This window comes from Callithrix jacchus, chromosome 7 (genome assembly GCF_049354715.1).
Source record: "Callithrix jacchus isolate 240 chromosome 7, calJac240_pri, whole genome shotgun sequence".
NCBI lineage: Eukaryota > Metazoa > Chordata > Mammalia > Primates > Cebidae > Callithrix > Callithrix jacchus.
In genome coordinates this window covers 99,380,892-99,400,466 of record NC_133508.1, presented here as the reverse complement: position 1 = coordinate 99,400,466, position 19,575 = coordinate 99,380,892, and the positions used below count along the sequence as shown (strand labels likewise).

Below are 19,575 nucleotides of genomic sequence, written 5' to 3'. Positions count from 1 at the left end.
GCCTCAACCTCCCAAGTTCAAGGGATTCTTCTGCTTCAGCCTCCCAAGTATGTGTGATTACAGGCGTCTTACCGCCACGCCCGCTAATTTTTGCATTTTTAGTAGCGGGGTGGGGTTTCGCTATGCTGGCCAGGCTAGTCTCAAACTCCTGAACTCAGGTGATCCACCTGTCTTGGCCTCCCAAGGTGCTAGAATTACAGGCATGAGCCATCGTACCCAGGCTTGTTAACTTTTTTGTTTTTTGGGTGTTTTGTGTTTTTTGTTTTTTTCTGTCACCTAGACTGGAATGCAGTGGTGCAATCTTGGTTCACTGCAACCTCTGCCTCCTGGGTTCAAGCAATTCTCCTGCCTCAGCCTCCTGAGTAGCTCGGACTACAGGCACATTCCACCACACCCCGTTAACTTTTGTATTTTTAGTAGAGACAGGTTCTTACCATGTTGGTCAGGCTGGTCTCGGACTCCTGACCTCAGGTGATCCACCCGCCTTAGCCTCCCAAAGTGCTAGGATTATAGGCATAAGCCACTGCTCATTATTTAAAAAAGTAAATAGCTGGGCACGGTGGCTCATGCCTGCAATTTTTTTACTTTTTAAAATAAAATTTTACATTAAACTATAACACTCATATTTTCACTAAGAAAAACATCATCCAGATTTTACAAATAGAACATTGTCAGCTGGGCACGGTGGCTCACGCCTATAATCCTAGCACTCTGGGAGGCCGAGGTGGGTGGATCACCTGAGGTCAGGAGTTCAAGCCCAGCCTAGCCATCATGGTGAAACCTCATCTTTAAAAATAAATAAATAAAAATAAAATAAAATAAATTAAAAAAAGAACATTGTCACCCCCCAATCTCCCTTGTGCCACTTTCCAGTCACAAACCCTCTCTTCTCCAAAGATAACCACTACCCTGACTTCTATTATCATAGAGTAGTTCTGCCTGTTTGAAGTTTATATGAATGGAATGATACAGTCCATAGTCTTGGTACTTGGAACTCATCATTTATTTTTATGAGACTCATCCACATTCCTGCATGTAGTAATAGTTGGTCCATTTCACTGCTGTATAGTATTCCATTGACTAGACCACCATGTATTTAGCTATTCTACGGTGAATAGAACTTTAAATTGTTTCCAATCTGAGGGAATTATGAATAGTACCACTATAACCATTTATGATTAGGTCCCATAGTATACACATGTACACATTTCGTTTGGGTCTATGCCTAGGAGTTGAACTGCTGGACTATATGTATACATATATTCATGATTAGTAGATACTGACAGTTTTCCCAAAGTGGTTGCACTAATTTACACTCCCAGGAGCAATGTGAGTTCCATTTGCTGTACCTCCACATTCTTGCCAGCACTTTGTATCTATTTATTTTAATTTAAATTTAATTTAATTTTATTTTGAGATGGAGTTTCACTCTTGTTGCCCACGCTGGAGTGCAATGGCATAATCTTGGTTCACTGAAACCTCCACCTACCAGGTTCAAGTGATTCTTCTGCCTCAGCCTCCTGAGTAGCTGGGATTACAGGCATGCGCCACCACGCCCTGCTAGTTTTGTATTTTTAGTAGAGACAAGGTTTCTCCATACTGGTCAGGCTGGTCTCAAATTCCTGACCTCAGGTGATCCGCCCACCTTGGCCTCCCAAAGTGCTGGGATTATAGGCCTGAGCCACCATGTCCCGCCCTATATCTATATTTTTTTTTATAAGCTATTCTGAAGAGTATGCAGTGATCTCTTATAGAGGCTTAATTTGCATTTTCCTAATAACTAATGATGTTGAGCAATTTTTCATGTGATCCACCTTTTACATATATTCTTTTGTGAAGTGTTCATTTAAACCCTTGCTCATTTCTCCCTTGGTTGTCTTTTTCTTATTGCTTTGCAGACATTCTTTATATATTGCATTAATTTACTAGGGCAGCCAGGCAACCATAATAAAGTACCACACACTGGATGGCTTGAATAACAGAAATGTGTTTTCTCACAGTTCTGGAGTCCAGGAATCTGAGATCAAGGTGCTGGCAGAGTTGGTTCCTTCTGAAGGTTCTGAGGGAGAATCTGCCCCATGCTTCTCTCCTGGCTTCTAAGGATTCGCTGGCAATTTTTAGTATTCCTTGGCTTATAATAGATCTCTGCCTTCATCTTCACATGGGATTCCCCTGTGTGTGTTTCTCTGTGTCCAAATTTTTCCTTTTATGAAGACACCAGTTATGTTGAATTAATGATGGTAGCAGCTGCTACTATCATGCTGGCTGCAGCTGCCCAAATCATGGCTGCAGACCCAGGCCTCCTGCTCTATGGAGCAGGGAGGAGCCCCATCCTCCTGAGTGCGGCTACAGCTGCCCAAATTGTGGCTGTGGATCTGAGCCTGTGCTCTTGGTGGGGGTGCTGGCAACAGGCAGGATCTGCCCTCGGGGGTGCAGCTACAGCTGCTGGACCTCGAACTACAGATCTGGGCCTCCCACTCCACAGAGCAGACAGGAACCAGGGACAAACAGGAGCCCCACTCCTTATCACTTGGCGGGGATGGGAGCTCCACTGGTGTAGCTGTGGCTGCTCTCCCAGGCACAGGACCTGGGCATCTCTGTAGCCTGCACCCTCTGGGCCAGGGAAGACGACGAAGACGACACCTCCACCCCACATCTTCCCTGCAGGCTCAGGGGTGTCTGTTCCCACTGCCTGGCCTCTCTCCACTCCTGGTGCCCACTCAGATCTTGGAGCAGCATTGGGGCTGAGCCTCGAAACCATGCATGGCAACGGGAGGGAGACAGAGTCCTGGGTGGAAGGAGGTGGGTCCCTGTTAAGGCCCCACCTTGAGGTCAGGGGCTTCCTGTCCCGCAGACCAGACCAGAGTGGGGACTCATGGTGCCACTTTCAGGCCTGCCCTTGGCCACCCATGAACCTTCTGGTATGCATTTCTTCCCCTCCAAGGTCCATAAAAGCCCTGGGTTTAGCCAGAGCAAGAGAAGATGGAGAGAACAGGGAGAAGACGGCACAGGAAGACCAGCTACAGAGAGGCGCTACCCTCTCTGCTGAGAGCTTCAGAGACCTACAGAGACATCCAGACAGCCAGCTGCAGGCAGGAGCAATCCTCTCTAGGACCATCTCTCTGCTGAACAGCAGATGTTGGGATAACCTGCCTATAGAGAGGAGCTACCTACTGTAGCTGGCCAGAGAGGTTTCCAGCCAGAAACAGAACTCATGCTGGCCACAGAGGTTTCCAGGCAGAAAATTGACACCCCAAAGATTCTGTAACATTAGGGCCCACCCTACTCAAGTATGACTTTATTTTAACTAATCAACATCTGTAGTGACCCTGTTTCCAAATAAGATTGCATTCTAATGTACAGGGGTTGGGACCTGGACATAGGAATTTTGGGTGGGCCCAATTCAACCCATAACATAAATGTTTTGAAAAACTTCTGTCTGGGCGTTAGTGGCTCACGCCTGTAATCCTAACACTTTGGGAGGCTGAGACCGGTGGATCACTTGAGCCCAGGAGTTCAAAACTAACCTTGGCAACATGGCAAAACCATGTCTCTACCAAAAAAATACAAAAATAAGTTAAGCCTGGTGGTGTGTGCCTGTAGTCCCAGCTACTCAGGAGGCTGAGGTGGCAGGATTGCTTGAACCCCAGAGGTGGAGGTTGTAGTGAACTATGGTCACGCCACTGCATTCCATGTCTGGTAACAGAGCCAGACCCTGTTTCAGAAAAAAAAAAGGAAAAAAGAAGAAATATTCTAGTGTTTTGCTATTATGCTCTCTTACTGGTGTTGTAGTGGATTAAAGATGGCTATCTTTTTCACTGTCTCCATTGAAAGATGGCGTTTATTACCTCCTCCCTCGAAAATAAGCCTGTCTTATGACTGATTAACCAATAAAACGTGTTGCAAGTGATCCTGTGTCAGTTCAGGGTCTAGCCTTGAGAGAAAGGCAGATTCCATCTCTTCCCTCTTGAAAGGCTTGTTCTTGGAATGTTCATTCTCGGGGCCCCAGGCAATGAGAAGCCCAAACCACACAGACAGGCCATGTGTAGGTGTTCCTGAGTCGACAGCCCCCACTGAGCTGCTGACCAGTAACCACCATTAGTCAACCAGCCATGTGAAAAAACCATCACGGACATTCCATCCCAACTGAGCTCAACCACAGCCATCACCTCCTTGGGACACTGAGATTTCTGCACTTCCAGCGTGTGGCACTCTGAGGTTGTGCTGGAGACCAACCCAGGGAACCCCTCTCACCACACAGCAGTGCACATAGGTGAATCGGGGTTGAGGCACCCACTGGCCCAGTTCTGGGAGCAGTGTGGGCTCGGAGTGCTGAGATAGCGGTGCCTCTGGGCTGACGTGTGTTTATCTAGGTGAGGCAAGCTAAGGGCCTAAGAGAGTGTGGCAGTGAAATCAGAGCAGTGGAAGAGGCAGAAAGTCTGCCGTGCCATGGACAGTGCTGGCTGGGCTTGCCAGGAAACATGCATAGAGAGTTAGGGTTGGGAAAGTTTATCAGGAACAGCACCTATGAAAGAAAGAGGCAGAATTGGGCAGGGAGAGCTGTCAAATGGAGATATTCGGGCAAAGACTGTCCGAAAAGGAATCCTGCCTTGGGGAGAAATGGTGAGGCCCCATTCCACATCTTTGCTCAGTCGTTGCCTGAGAGCTGCCCAGAGGCCACGGAGGCCTCAGCCAGACTGATAAAGTGGTGTACTGAAGCCAGTTTACTCTGGCTCCCAATAGCTGACTGTGATATTTTCAGGAATCTTGTGAGCCAGTTGTTAAAGACAGCCATTATTACAAATTACATTATGTAAACTTACAATTGAATAAAATATATTAAAAACAAATCTAATACACTTGGCAAATAAGCACACAAATAGATATTCAAGATTATTAACCATTAGAGAAATATAAATGAAAGGTATGATTAGCTTCCTCTACACATTGATAGCTAAAGGTTTTTTTTTTTTAATATTGGTAATAACAAGTGCTGACAAGGATGAGGGACAATCAGATCTCTTACATATTGCTGATGGCAGTGTAAAATGGTACAGCCACAGTGGAAAGGTGTGGTAGCTCTTTTTCTTTCTTTCTTTTTTTTAGACAAGGTCTTGCTCCATCGCCCAGGCTGGAGTGCAGTGGCACAATCTCAGCTCACTGCAACCTCTGCCTTCCAGACCCAAGCAATCCTTTCACCTTAGCCTCCCAAGTAGTACATGCCACCATGCCTGACTAATTTTTGCATTTTTAATAGAGACGTTAGCAACCAGCATTAGTTAACCAGCCATGTGAAAAAACCATCATGACCATCAGTTGATAACTGAGCTCAGCCACAGTCATCATCTCCTTGGGACACAGATTTGTGCACTTCCAGCATGTGTGGCACTCTAAGGTTGTGCCAGAGAGTTTCACCATGGGGTTTCAACATGAGGTTTCACCGTGTTGGCCAAGCTGGTCTCCAACTCTTGACCTCAGGTGATCTGCCTGCCTTGGCCTCCCAAAGTGCTGGGATTACAGGTGTGAGCCACTGTGCCCAAGTTGCTTGGCTGATTCTGTATTTTTTGTAAAGATGGAGTTTTGCCATGTTGCCCAGGCTGGTCTGGAACTCCTGGGTTCAAGGGATCTTCCCACCTCAGCCTCCTAAGTGCTGGGATTATGCATGAGCCACTGTGCCCAGCCTGGTAGTTTTTTATAAAGTTGAACATACGTTTATCATATGAGCTAGCAGTCTCTCTCCTGTGTATTTATCCTAAAGAAATAAAAAATTTATGCTCACACAAAAACCTGTACAGTATTCTAGACATAAGAAAATAAAGGAGAAAGGTTAATATTCCATAGTAAATTTAAAAGTGTGCCATGTCTGTAGCTATTACATTGTAAATAGTACAAAAAATTGAGGGATATTCTAGTATTTGAAAATGGTTATCTGATTCAGAAAGAAGTCACTCACGCCATTGAATAATGAAGTTCCCAACAAACACCTTTGTTCTTTTACTTTCATTGTAATCCTTAATGTAAACAAAAATATCAATCAATGTTCACGTCAGAATCATACCTGATATATGTTGAATAAAGAGCCTTTAAACAGAAATACAGGTGAAACAAGGTTAGATATTAATGGGCTGATGAAAATGTAACCAGAGGCCCTTGGGAGCCTTATTCTGTATTTCCCTTAAGAGCAATGGTTCATTATTCACTATTTCAGTGTTTGAAGCCACTTTATAGAGCTTATAGAACTACAGAGAATAATGAGAACCCACTGTATATACACATACATTTCTCCCCGCCAAGAGCTAGTTGTTAAACATTACTAGCACACCACTGACTGCAGGAGCTCACCACACTGGGGGGTGCCAGCCAACCACAGGGCTGCAGCCAGGCAGTCCTGTCTTAAAGTGAGATCTGAGTGATACATCTCCACTTTGGCCCCAGTTTCCAGGCCTACAGTTAGAGGTTCAGTATTTGGGTCGCAAAGATATAAGTTTGAATACCACCTCCCTAATTTACTAGTTGTGTGTCCTCAGGTAAGTGACACTGTGCCACATATCCTCAATAAGAGAACTATTTCACAGTTTTGTTGTGATTCCCAGTGAGATTGTGTCATGTATGTGAAATGCTGGTACATGTTAGATAGTGTGAAAGGAAAATACCTTGGGCCCCCAGAATCACTAAAGAAAACTCAAGCTGGAAACTGCTTGGGGCAAACCTGCCACCCATCCTGTTCAAAGTTATCCCACCGCTCACTGAGATAGATGCATATATGATTGCCTCCTTTGGAAAGGCTAATCAGAAACTCAAAAGAACGCAATCTGGAAGCTCCCTCCCGCTTCACTTAGAGTCTTCCTGCCTTTGCTTCAAATTGTCCTGCCTTTCCAGACTGAACCGACGTACTTTTTGTTGTTGTTGAGATGGAGTCTCACTCTGTCATCCAGGCTAGAGTGCAGTGGCATGATCTTGGCTGACCACAACCACTGACTCCCGGGTTCAAGCAATTCTCTGCCTCAGCCTCTCAAGTAGTTGGGATTACAGGTGCCCGCCCCCACACCTAGCTAATTTTTGTATTTTTAGTAGAGACAGTGTTTCACCATCTTGGCCAGGCTGTTCTAGAATTTCCTGACCTTGTGATCCATCCGCCTCGACCTCCCAAAGTGCTGGGATTACAGGAGTGAGCCACCGCGCCTGGCCCCAATGTACTTCTTACATATATTGATGGATGTCTTATGTCTACCTAAAATGTATAAAACCAAGCTGTGTCCCCTCACCTTGGGCATATGTCATCAGGACTTCCCAAGGCTGTGTCACAGGCATGTCTTCAACCTTGGCAAAATAAACTTTCTAATTAACTGAGACCTGTCTCAGATTTCCTGGGTTCACAATAGTGACTGGTATTAATCCTCCTACACACGACCCCAAACTCTAACAAAGGTGGAGAGATACCCCATCCTGTCTGCTGCTCAGTCCTTTGATTACGGAGCATCAGACTGCAGTAGCATTGTGTCCAGTCATTCTAAATCAGCTTTCAGCACGAGTGCTCACTCTGTCTGAAAGGCCCAGGCTGGGTCCTGCAGTGGAGATGCCCAAACCTGAGATTCTAGAGAAGTGCTGCCAGAAAAAGTTTCCCTCTTTCCAGGACCACATGAGGGGCTAACTCTTGATGCTTTCCTGTCATCACAGGAATAGCAGGCAATGTTCTTGCTAGTGTCTTGGTGTCTGCAGCTTCTGGTTGTGTGTGTGTGTGTGTGTGTGTGTGTGTGTGTGTGTGTGGTAAGGGAGTCGGGTTGGGGAGAATGGATTTGCCTAGTCTGTTTTTCTCCCAGTTTCTGAGTACCCTAATCTGGGCTTCAGAAGCACTGACTGCCCCTGTTCAGAGCTTGCTTTCTCTGACTCAGCTTTACCCTCAAGACACAGTCTCATCTCTGAGTCATCAGGCTCGTCTCCTGCTTTCGAGGACAGCAGTCTGGCACTCCTGCTCCATCTTCCCAGGAAAGGTGCTATCTCCACACCCCAGTGCCAGCCCCACGCCTAACTTGGCTCACAATGTCCAGAACCAAGAAACAAATTCTCTGTGAGATCAGAGAATGCCCAGGGAAAAGTTTCCAGGACCAGGAGTTGTGGAATGTCTGGTTTCAGTTCCAGCTCCCCCAGTTTGCCTGTACCCTTGGGCTAGACCTGGGCTTCCTCTTCCCTTAAATGGAAATATAACCCACACTGTGGGCTCTATCCCACAGGGATGTTGGGAAGCCCAAATGAAAATAGTGTGACGTGCCCCCAAACATGAGAGCACAAACCTCTGGCCTGTAGGCTGGATCTCATCCCTAAACCCATTTCCTTTGGCTTGAACAATGTTCATTGGAGGTGGGATTCAAACTTACATCGTTGTGACCCAAATACTAAATCTCTCTAACTATAGTGTGTAGCATTATACAAATGAGCTCCTAACAAATTTGGGGACTTCACTTAAATATCTGACTTATGCCTTTTTTTTTTTTTTTTTTGAGATGGAGTCTTGCTCTGTCGCTCAGGCTGGAGTATGGTGGTGCAATCTTGGCTCATTGCAGCCCCCGCCTCCCGGTTCAAGTGATTCTCCTGCCTCAGCCTCCCAAGTACCTGGTATTACAGGTGCACACCACCATGCCTGGCTAATTTTGTATTTGTAATAGAGATGGAGTTTCACCATGTTGTCCAGGTTGATCTCGAACTCCTGGCCTCAGGTGATCCACCCACCTCAGTCTCCCAATGTGCTGAGATTACAGGCATGAACCACTGCGTCTGGCCAAAGGCTTCTTTTTAAAAATGGGAGGATATGGCCGGTCACTGTGGAGCGTGCCTGTAGTCCCAGCTACTGGGGAGGCTGAGGTGGGAGGATCACTTGAGTCCAGGAGTTCTGGGCTCTAGTGCGCTATGCCGATCTGGTGTCTACACTAAGTTCAGCATCAATATGGTGACTTCCTGGGAGCAGACGACCACCAGGTTGCCTAAGGAGGCCCAGGTCGGAAACGGGGCAGGTCAAAACTCCCGTGCTGATCAGTAGTGGGATCATGCCTGTGAATAGCCACTGCCTTCCAGCCTGGGCAACACAGCGAGACCTGTCTTTAAAAAAAAATAAAAATAAAAAATGGAAGGATCTGGCCACTGTAATCCCTTTCCCTAGATGGTAAAACAGACTGAGCTGAGTAGCAGCAGCCCCTTCCCTTGGGCAAGAGCCTGGAGCTAATGTCAGGCTCTACACAGTCCCCACCACTCCCTACTATGTCCCAACACTGGGACCAAGCCTCCACTGCCATTTATTATTGCTCTGGGATATTGATTTGCTCCAGTGGAGCTCTAGTGGAAGTGAAATCATTCTAATAGCCATATTTCTACAAAAACGGAAAATGAAAGTACTTCCCCATGTGGGTCACAGTGTCAAAAGAAACCCCTTTGTTTAAGTGTTAGCTCTTGCCAATGGGCCCATGAAAGACGCCTATGAGGGGGGTCAGGGCTGGCATCTGAAGTCTCACGGGCTCCACAGCCCTGTACTTCCCCATGTCTGATGTCTTCATTTATAAAGGAGCAGTAGCAGCAGCTCCTTTCTCCTAGGGTTATGGTGCACAACGCCCACCAGGCCCTTAGTGAGCTGCTCATTCAAGGTTAGCGGTTGAAACGCAAACATTCTGAACTGATAAAAAAAAAGAAAAGAACTTCGGTGGGGCCGGGCGCGGTGGCTCACGCCTGTAATCCCAAAACTTTGGGAGGCCGAGGCGGATGGATCACCTGAGGTCAGGCGTTCAAGACCAGCCTGCCCAACATGGCGAAACCCCATCTGTACTAAAAATACAAATGTTAGCCGGGCGCGGTGGGGGGCGCCTGTAATTCCAGCTGCTTGGAAGGCTGAGGCAGGAGAATGGCTTGCACCGGGAAGTCGAGGTTGCAGTGAGCCGAGATCGCGCCACTGTGCTCCAGCCTGGGCTACAGAGTGACTCTGGCTCAAAAAACAGCAACAACAAAACCTTTGGTGGGAGGTGGGACTGTGAAGTGAAAAGACTTAGTGTTCCTGAGTGGGACTAAAGCAAGGATTGGGAAGGAAAAAAGGAAATAGAAAAAGACGATTTAGGAGAGATAACAGTTCTGTTACTACTACCCCAGACCTCACTGTCCCCCATCCTGGCGAGGACCTCACTTACTGCACCCAGCTTCTGAGTGGCCAGACCTGGCCAGTTCTGGCTGGGGCAAATAGCTACGTTGTCTGATGCTGTTTCCGCACCTATCAAATGAGGATGGAAACGTCCAGATGAACTGAGATAAACGCATTCGAAAGCACTTTGGGAATCTGAAGAGCGCTATGCACAGGTTAGGAGTTTTTGGTCTCTTCTCAAAAAGTTTTTCTTCTAAGCTCATGTTTATCAAGGGCTTTTGAGTTTATCGAGGCTAAGACCCTCCCCTCGATTTCGCAATTCTGCCCCTTGCTACACACCAAAGCCCACGCCGCGTCAGGAGTCTTTTTTTCTTCCCTAGCGAAGGCGGGGACTCGGGATCTGCTGGCAGCTGGCGACGCGGGGCGAAACCGTGGCTGGTGGCGCCTGACCAGTCCCGCATCCGCCGCGGTGGGTGTGCCCGCAGGGGTGCTCCCGGGCCAGGGCCGAGCCCGCCGGCCAGAGGGCGCCTGGAGGGTGTGCGCGCCGCGGACGACCAGGGTGCGCCAGCCCGGGGGTGCGCGCCTGGGACGCGGACTGTGCACCCGGAGGCTGCGTGCGCCCCGAAGCCGGGGTGTGAGCCTAGCTGCCCCGGCCCCGGGCACCGCGGACCGCCTCGCGCAGGACTTCCGCAGCTCGCCAAGGTAAGGGACTCTGCGACCCCAGTCCCCGGCAGTACGTCTGCTGGGGTGTCCAACACCGCCCTGCGTGACCCGGGTGTTGGCCCCGGGCGCTCGACCACTCTCGTCTCGCCTCCGCCACCCGCCTCGCCCCCTCCCCAGCGCCGCGTCCCTGGCTCCCTTTAAGGCAGTGGCTGCGGCAGCTTGGGCCGACCTGGAGCCCCCGCCTCGCAGCCTGGGGTCTGCGACAGCAAAGGAGGGGGGCTGCTCGGGCTGCCCAAGGGTGGGCGCCGCTCTCTTTCCAGCCCAGATTTGCTCTCTGCGCCCCAATTCTGGGGATGGAGGAAGGGGAGGCCGTGCTGTCCTTGCGGCTCAGGTGGTGCAGCCCCCGCCCAGCTTTTCTAAGCGGGGCGCTGCGGTCGGGGATGCAGTCTGCGGGACTGGGGGCTCTTTGCCTCGGGCTTCCGCTACCACCTGGAATCGAGCTGTTAGTCTCTCCTGTCGCAAAAGTCTCCCCGTAGTGCCAACCCTGGCACTCCTTGGCCTCTGGCTGAACTTTCCAGCGCTCCCTTTGGGCCACGACCTTGGGTGGAGGCAGTGGTGCAGCTCCGGGTGCTCTAGACGCCGCCGAGGGCGCTTTGCCCAGCCCGCCTGCCTCTTGTGAGCTCCCTTCTCTTCTGCCTCTCCGGTAAGGTCAAACCTGTGACTCTGAGTACTTTGTCTCTGCAGATTGGCCAGAAATGGGAGTTGAAAAGTCAAGCCCATGGCCACTACGCTGGGTCTGAACCTAACTCTTGCTCTGGGCATCCTTCAAGGTTGCCAAATGCAAGTCTTAGTTTCCAAGCTCTCTGGGGTGCAAGCCTTTAGGGCAAAGAGGGAGTATTTTCCAGGAGAGGGAGGAGGAGATTCCAGGAGAGGGAGGAGGACCCCCTGAGGACTGGGCAAAGTCCTATCCACCATATAGGGCCAGAGGAGGATCAGATGCAGCCAGTGACCCGGCTGAGGCCTGGGAAGAAATCATCTTGAATTAAACACGATTCCCAAGGACCTGGCTGGGTAAATCAAGCCAGGTTGCTTAGAGCCTCTCAAAACATAACACAGGAGGGAGACACTGGGAATAGAGGCAGAGTCCGTTCTCATAATGCCTTTTCAAGCCCAGCCTTTCCACCTCCCTGGACCATTATGTGACCTGGGGAAAGTGAGTTTTGGGAAATGGCTCCTGGATCAGACTAGACTTTGATTCAATCAACAAATACCCTGTGCCAGGCACTGGCCGAGGTAGTAACATACAAAAGTGAGCAAAACTGGCACTTTCTGGCCTCATGGAGCTTGCGTTCCAATGGCCAACACCAACACGGTTCAAATCACTCACATAAATAGAGAATTGTCCAGTGCTGAGTTCTTTCAAAGGACTAGATACCCTGAGAACCTGACAGGTCCAGTAGTGGCTCAGTCTGCAGAATGACAGGAGAGTGTGGAATGAGCCTTCTAGACAGGAGGAGCTGCATGGAAGAGGGCCTAAGGTGAGTAGCAGAGTGAAGTTAGAAGAACTGAAAGTCTTCACTGGCTGAGGTCCTACCAGGGGCCCAGACGGGCAGTCCATTAGTTGCACATCCCATTGACCGGTCCAGTCAGTGCCTTCCTTTCTCAACTGTAATAATGAGTAGCTGGGGGACAGGCGTGGTGGCTCATGCCTGTAATCCCAGCACTTTGGGAGGCCAAGGTGGGCAGATCAATCACGAGGTCAGAAGATTGAGACCAACATGGTGAAATACAAAAATTAGCCAGGTGTGGTGGTACATGCTTTTAATCCTAGCTACTCAGGAGGATGAGGCAAGAGAATAGTTTAAACCAGTGAGTTGGAGGTTGCAGTGAGCTGAGATCACACCACTGCACTCCAGCCTGGCGACACAGCAAGACTCTGCCTCAAAAAAATAAAATAAAATGACATAAAATAAAATAAAATAATGAGCAGTTGGAAGCCCCTGGCAAGGTCATGGTGTGAGGAGAAAGAGAGGGAGAGAACAACAGCAGCTTGCTGGACTCACCACCCCATGTGTGCACCTTGGTCAGGCAGCCCATGCCCACTCATGGTGCCAAGAGCAGCAGTTCACTTTCTAATGTCCATTCAGCTCACGGCTGACTAAAGCCTCTACCCAACATTTAGGAAGATGTGTGCTGGGAGTGGTGGCTCATCCTAGACTTTTAAAACTAGAAAGAACTTGCCTACAGTGTGAAATTCCTTAGGGTGGCATACCTGGCACTTCCTGGCCTGGGCCCTACCGACCTTCCCAGCCTCATGTATGGTTCTAACACTTCCCCAGACCCTTGCAATGAGCACCCTCTCTTTTCAGCACAATTATGCTTCAAGTAGTTCCTGGGCCACGTGTTGCCTTTGCACATACTACCCTTGGTCTAAAATATTTTTCTTGTCTGCCCAGTGAATGAATGCACTCTTAGCTTTGAATTTCAGCATTAAGCATAAGGTTTTTTATCCCTCCAAGAAGGCCCTTTCTGACAAGACAGAGGCAAATGCTGCCTTCTCTTTGTTTCTAAAGCTCCCTGGACATGCTTCTGTCACAGCAAACATCAACTACACTAAGCACGTTAAAATCAGTACTCTCAGCTGGGCCCGTTGGCTCACTCCTGTAATAACAGTACTTTGGGTGGCTGAGGTGGGTGGATCACGAGGTGAGGAGTTCGAGACCAGCCTGGCCAACATAGTGAAACGCTGTCTCTACTGAAAATACAAAAATTAGCCAGGTGTGGTGGCATGCCCCTGTAGTACCAGCTACTTGGGAGGCTGAGGCACAAAGATTGCTTGAACCCAGGAGGTGGAGGTTGCAGTGAGCCAAGGCTGTAACATTGCACACCAGCCTGGGTGACAGAGTGAGATCTCTGTCTAAAAATAAAAAAAATAAAAAAATAAAAAAGCAAGACTCGCCTATATTTATATCTCAAGTACCTAGCACAGAGCAGGGCACATAGAAAGTGTTTTTAAAAAGTGCTTCTTGGGTGGAAACTGTCCTGTCCACTATTTCTTAAGTTTTTTTTTTTTTTTTTTTTTATGTGGGGAGGCAGTGGTGGTTATTGCATGTCTCTTTGAGATTCTGATGAAAATTATGGATACTCTCCTCCAACTGAGTAAAACCTAAAATATCTTGCATACAATATTACATGATTCACAGCTCCTCCCTCCACTAACCCATTTCCAGAACTTTGGACTTGAATTTTACAGAAAATGGAGGCTCAGTGAATGCGGTGACTGCCTGTGTACCACAGCTGGCTGAGTGTAGGGATTCCCAAGCTCCTGACTTGTGGTTTAAAGCACCTTCCAGCTCTGTCTGCTTCTCTTAGCCAAGCAGCCTCTTTTCGCCCCTGGTGTCTTATGAAGGCCACTGCTCATGGCTGGAAGATGGAGATCTTGGTTTTGCTTCAGTTCAGTAGCAGCCTAAGGTGTGCCAGGGAGGAAAACTTTATTACGGGCAGAGTTGACAATTAGGAAGACAAATGGGCCCTCTCCCTGGCCTGCAATGTTATTACATCTGTTTTAGCTGAAGGAGGGTCACGTGTGCTTCACAGTTACCTCCTGGGTCCTGGATTGGGCCATGTGGGCCAGGCTGGGAGACACCCTTGATGGACCATTGAGATCAGAGGTTTATTGACCTCGTCAAAGGTTTCCTCCTGCAGAACAGTCTAAGGTGAGAATGGGGTTCTTGCTTGCTGCTACCAGAGCTCTTGCCTGCTTTCTGACAACTGCTTTCTGCAACAAGGTGCCTGCTTCAGGCTGTACCATTCTTAGCAGATTGGGATTTTCATTCATTCAGTAATTCAACCATTCTTCAAAACTGCATTGAGCCTCTGCTCTGTGCCAGGCTCCATGCTGATTCCAGTTTATAAGAAAGGGCCATGGCGTATGTGCTGGTGTATTCGTGGTTCTGCTCTGCAGTAGGAAGGGAAGAGGTAGCTTTTACTCCTAGTCCAGCTCATATTTTGGCAGGTATGGTGGGGAGGATATTTAGGACTTCTTAATGCGGAGAATATCCTTACCTTTATTTACTTATTTATTTTTGAGACAGGATCTCACTCTGTGACCCAGGCTGGAGTGCAGTGTCATGCACATGGCTCACTGCAGCTTCCACCTATCTGCTTACTTTTAAAACTCTGATGTCATGCAAGTTATGTCATCTGAGCGGGGACTCAATTTTCCTATCTGCACAGTGGGTTTGAGAACAATCCTTTCTTGCCGATTTCTCGGTGATGGTGTGAATACAATTATCACAGATCCACTCGATTGTGTGTGAAACAGGAACACAATATCGTAATGTAATTGTGTGTTGCGCCTAGCATATTCAAGCCTCACCCTAATCCCAGAGTTAGTTACTGCCATAATCCCCAATGTATAGATAAGGAAATCGAGGCTCAGAGAGGTTAAGTGACTTGCCATGGCACATATTAAATGACCATAAAACTGGAATTTCCCAGAGCCTCTGTCTTTGGAGGTCAGATGACTACAACTACATTGTGTTACACTGTAGTAGAGTTTGTGGGATGAGGCATGAGTTTGGAGGTCAGCGTATCCTGGAATTGGAGCCTAGGTTCACCGCTAAGCAACTATATGATTTACAACTGGGCCCTAACCTCTCTGTACCTCAGAACGCTAATCTCCCAGACCACATTTGGACTAAGAGGCTTCTAATGGGCCTTTCTGTGAACAGCCTCCAGTCTACACAGATAATATTTCAAAGTAGGATTAAAGGAGAGAAAAGGGGCCCTCCGGCTAAAAATAGGGCTGTCACAGTTTCCAGGATAAAATAAATGCTGTCCCAAGACTTAAAGTACGTAGATGGTGAATGTGATACACAGGCAGTTATAGATTGGTGGCGTCTGAAGAAGCTGGCTGAGTGTTCCTTCTTCAAGAGAAAGAAGTCCTGTTTCCAACAGGATCGCCTCACTGTCTCGCCCAGGCCCTGGGCTCTGCCCCCTCACATAGCTTTCTGGAGACACAGGCATTGTGGGAGAAAACACAAATCCCGGTTCCATCCCTCTCTCCATTTTTTTCCCTCTAAAGTAAATAAAACTTGTTGGTTGGATAGATTTTTTAATGTGGCTGTGGCTTTTTCCCCTTTGTGTGGAAGGATCCTTTGTGTCTGCGAAGTTTCCTTTGGTATGTATTTCTAATTTGTGGCTCTGACGTCAAGTGACAAGGGGGCAGAGAAATACAGCATTGGGAGAATTTGCTCCGCACAAGGATAAAAGAGCAGCCTTCGGTGCCGATTCCCCTCTGCAGCCTGGTTTCTGCCCAGCGGCCCAAAGACGCCAGCTCTTGGTGACATTGATTTGGATGTTCCTAGCAGGGCACCAGGCGGCAGGACTGAGTGTTTCCAGGCTCTGCACTCAGTTCATCGGTGGTTCCCACCCAGCCCTCCCTTCCACCTTGGAAAATGTAGCTGTCCTACTCCTGGGGAAAGGTTTAAAAGACAGACTGGCAAGTTCGTTTGTGGCTGAATAGAATAGTGTGGTCAGGGTCTACATTTATTAGGTACGACATTGAGTATGAATGGGGAGGGAATTTTATTAATGTTTTAATTTTTTAAAACATTTTAAAAATTTTACTTGAAGTTCCGGGATACACGTGCAGAATGCGCAGGTTTGTTACATGGGTATACACGTGCCATGGTGGTTTGCTGCGTCCATCACCCCATCATTTAGGCTTTAAGCCCCAAGTGCATTAGGTATTTGTCTTAAGGTTCTCCCTCCCTTTGCCTCCCACCCCCTGGCAGGCCCCAGTGTGTGATGTTCCCATCCCTGTGTCCATGTGTTCTCATTTTTCAACTCCCACTTATGAATGAGAACATGCAGTGTCATGTTTGAATTTTTAAGAGATTATTTTCATGGATAGTTTTGTGATTTGAAATAAAAAATAATAACAAAAAGCCTCACCCACCTGCCTCTCCATAATAGATTTTTTGGGAGTGAGAGGGAAAGGAAGGGAAAATGGCCTCACCATTGATTAGCCCTGTGAGCCTGAGAAAATTACTCAAGTTTACTAACTTCAGCTTCTTTGTCTGTATTAATAAAATGGTGTTGACAATGGTGACCTGGGGCTCTTGTGGCACGGAAAACAGAGACTCCCTTGAGTTGTGGTTCTAGAAAGAGAGTGGGAAGCCATAAAATGCAGTACATTAGTACCCCCTTACCCATGGGGGATACGGTCCAGGACCCTCTATGGATGCCTAACACCATGGATGGTACTGAACCCAATATACACTGTTTTTTCTTATGTGTGCATACTCATGATAAAGGTTAATTTATAAATTAGGCACAGTAAGAGATTAAAAACAACAGCAACAAAAGAATGATAACAATAATACTGTAATAAAAGCTATGTGAATATGGTCTTTCTCTCTCTCCCTCTCTCAAAATATCTTAATAGTTTTGGACCTTGATTAACCGTAGGTAACTGAAACTTCAGAAAGCAAAACCGCAGATGAAAAGGGTTTGGGGGGACCCTGTATTGATGTCTAAGCAGAAGTCTGGAAGGAGGCCAGGCATCCTTGGGCATCCATGATGCCGTGAAGAGGATTTTGAGTTCAAGGTCACTCCACCGGTACAGCTGCTCACTGGCCTTCGCTGTAAGTGCCATGGGTTAACACAGCACCTGCCTACCCACCCCTTGCCCTACAAGTGCACGAAGCTCTCTTTTGTTGCTGACTTCAAGTTCCAGAGAGCATTCTGTTGTCTGAGCTGATTCTCTGGAAGCTGAGGCTTTCTCTCCAGCCTGCATCTTGACAAGTGCCAGGTAGCCCGGGCATGGGATGGCACTGAGGTAGGGGGTCCCCCCTGGGCCAGTTGGACGAGAGGGGTGGGCAGAAGAGAGTCCTATGTGAAGAATTTTTGAGGCAGGAAGTCCTACGTGAAGAATTTTTGAGGTGTGGGTGGAGATTCTTCAAGAAGGAGATAAGGGTGAGCTGGAACTCAGAAATGTGCCCAGTACAAATACTTACTGAGCCCTAAAGGATCTAACAGAGATTCTTAATACAGTGTCAAGAGCCCCCAGGGGTTCATGTGTAGAATTCAGAGAAGTCTGTGAACTTGGGTAGGGGGAAGAGAAAGAGCATCGTTATTTAGGATTTTCGTGTATGATGAATGCAGGCAGCAATCCACAGGGTATTTGTAGTCTCTATGACATTGCCACCAATAGAAATCATAGATATTTTCATATTACATTTTAGCTGCTACAGATACCTTGAAATACTATTTACGTCCCTGACGGCTCTGAATTTATAGTCGTTACTAAACCCGCTGCTGGAGCTTCTTATTTAATGCATTAATAAAGAAGAATGTGTTACTATATTACACACTTTGAAAATTTTTAATAATTATATTTCAATATTATTGGTTTTCTTTGTAGTCGAGCTGTGCATTTTGTTTTATGCATTTTTCAACATTCTGAGAAAGAGTCCGTAGGCTTCACCAGTCTGCCAAAGGAATGGAGGCACAGAAAAGGTTAAGACCCCCTGACAGGAAGTCAGTAAGCTTTATCCCCAGTTTCTTACCCTCCTTCACCCTGACCTTTTATATACTCATCTATCTCTGTCTAATTAGTGGAAGACATTCTTGAACAGTAGTAAATTTTATTTAATTGTTGGCAAATTTGCAAAACACAGAATTAGTGGTTTGGGTAGAAAGTTTTGATGTATATCTAGAGGTCAGTTTACAAATTGTAGGCACACACGGGTGACTCATTAGGTAATTCTGTCAGCCCACAAACCTGCCAGCCCCTGAGCTGATTGCTTGGTTAATCCCATGCAAAGCAATCTCTAGGAATAGCCACCTAGCACACAATGATGATCCTGAGAGGCTAAGGAGTTTGTATAGACTAATTGATGAGTCCCTTGATCCAGAGCAAACTAGAATCGGAGGAAGGAGTTGAAGCCAGGAAGCAGTAGCTTTAATGTGGATTCTGAAATGAGGGTGTGCAGAGGAGGAGGAGGGAGGATGTGGAGGACTGGCCCATGCTGATTCTGAGGAGGAAGCCAGGAAACAGGAGTCTGCTGGAGCAATGTTTATTAGAGTAGCGGTTGTGTTTTTCTGCTACCTTTTATCGAACTTGTGCCAGACATTGTGCCAAGCCCTTTGAATAGAGCAGTTGTTTCATGTTTACCCACTACTCAATAAGGTCTGACTGTTACCACTCCCATTGTATTGGTGAGCAAAGTGAAGCTCTAAGAGGTTAAACACTTGCTCTAGGGTACCCAAGACATTAAGCAGTGGAGCCAGGAGCTCACCCTGGATCTGCCTGATTCTAGAAACTTGTTCTAAAAACCTACTACAGGCGGCCAGGCACAGTGTATCACACCTGTAATCTCCATACTTTGGGAGGCTGAGGTGGGCGGATCATGAGGTCATGAGATTGAGACCATTGTGGCTAACACAGTGAAACCCCTTCTCTATAAAAATGCAAAAAACTGGCTGGGCATGGTGGCCTGTAATCACAGCTACTCAGAAGGCTGAGGCCGGAGAATCGCTTGAAGCCAGGAGGTGGAGGTTGCAGTGAGCCAAGATCACACCACTGCACTCCAGCTTGAGCAATGGAGCGAGACTCCATCTGAAAAACAACCCCAAAAAAACCTGCTACAGGCAACCATGGGAAGACTGTTTGGGAAAGCTCTGGCTGCCATACTGTTTCGGTAGGAAAGTGCCCACTCTCCATCCTCATCTTCCACAGTCCATCTCTCTGGCCTTTGCCTGTTCTCACGCCACTTCTCTTCCCCTCC

General features: G+C 47.6%; 1 protein-coding gene across 3 annotated transcripts in view; it reads left to right on the top strand.

Moving 5' to 3' along the window:
• Window positions 1–10,636: 10,636 nt before the first annotated feature.
• Window positions 10,637–19,575, top strand: part of KANK4 (KN motif and ankyrin repeat domains 4) — a 94,532-nt gene continuing 85,593 nt past the window's right edge. For 2 of the 3 annotated variants that reach the window (XM_009001370.5, XM_078332045.1), the window contains exon 1: window positions 10,637–10,819. The gene's annotated coding sequence lies outside the window, so the exon portion shown is untranslated. Of the gene's footprint in view, window positions 10,820–17,487; window positions 17,598–19,575 lie in introns of those variants that run through there. The other variant, XM_054236348.2, reaches the window with a different exon arrangement.